The following is a 957-nucleotide window of genomic DNA, read 5'->3' as shown; positions in this document are numbered from 1 at the left end:
TTTGCGGTGGTGATGAGTTGGAAGCAATCTGGATGTCCATCCCGGGGTCTCTGGGTGATCAAAATGTGATGGGTGCACACCGTGGGGCATCCTGCAGCAAGTCAGAAGAAGGGGCTTAAAAACATAGGATTGGACTTCCGGTAGTGGCAGTGGGAAATGGGTTACCAGGCGGTGTCTAGGCCTGTGCCGAGGGGAATCCAGCGGGAATCGGATCCATCAGAACCATCACTATGATGCCTGTGGGCAAGAACAGCAAGATGCCGCAGCACATTGACTGCAGGATGAGGTGTCTCCTGCAAGATGGCCGTAACTTCATTCACACCTTCAAGACTCAGCAAGCATTCGAATTCAATCCTCTGTGACTGTGATGAGTTCAGGAAGATCAAGCCAAAGAACTCAACGTAAGCAGAAAGAGAAGAGATACTGCTTTGGAGGGGAAAGCCTGGTCTCAGATGATAGTAGAGGGACTTCCTCCCAGAGATACTGGCATTGCCCAAGTGCCACTTGCTGAGCTGCTGGGGGTCCAGGCAGAGCTGCTGTCACAGGAATCCCAACTGGTGTTCCAGGGCCCCAGGTTCCTACAGGACTTGCTGGACCAGTCAGAGGGGCTGGTGGGGCACCCAACAGGTGGTGACCCCGCAAGGAAGAGACACGGTGACAGCCACTGCAGCTGCTGATACAGCCAGCACTACAGGGGACCCAAACCAGTGTCTGCCTGGCCGTGGGGGTCCTCCCCCACCTATGGGCCAAGGGGCACCCCCTCCGGGCATGATGGGCCCACCACCTGGCATGGGACCTCCCATGGGTCCCCCAGTGGGGATCACCCCTGGACGAGGAACTTCAGTGGGCATAGCCCTCTGGGGACGTGGGCCCCCTCCCCTGCAAAGCAAGGGCTCCTCCCCTGGGAATACACCCACCAAGACCCTAGACTCATCATGGCCCCTATAAGTTCCCTTG

The 957-nt window shown here is 57.3% G+C and overlaps 1 pseudogene; it reads left to right on the top strand.

The window, feature by feature from the left end:
• The first annotated feature begins 233 nt into the window (after positions 1-233).
• LOC102961326 lies at positions 234-928 on the top strand (annotated as a pseudogene).
• The last annotated feature ends 29 nt before the right edge of the window (positions 929-957 follow it).

The sequence above is a fragment of the Panthera tigris genome, chromosome A3 (genome assembly GCF_018350195.1).
Source record: "Panthera tigris isolate Pti1 chromosome A3, P.tigris_Pti1_mat1.1, whole genome shotgun sequence".
Lineage (NCBI taxonomy): Eukaryota > Metazoa > Chordata > Mammalia > Carnivora > Felidae > Panthera > Panthera tigris.
This window is presented reverse-complemented; position numbering and strand designations above follow the sequence as displayed.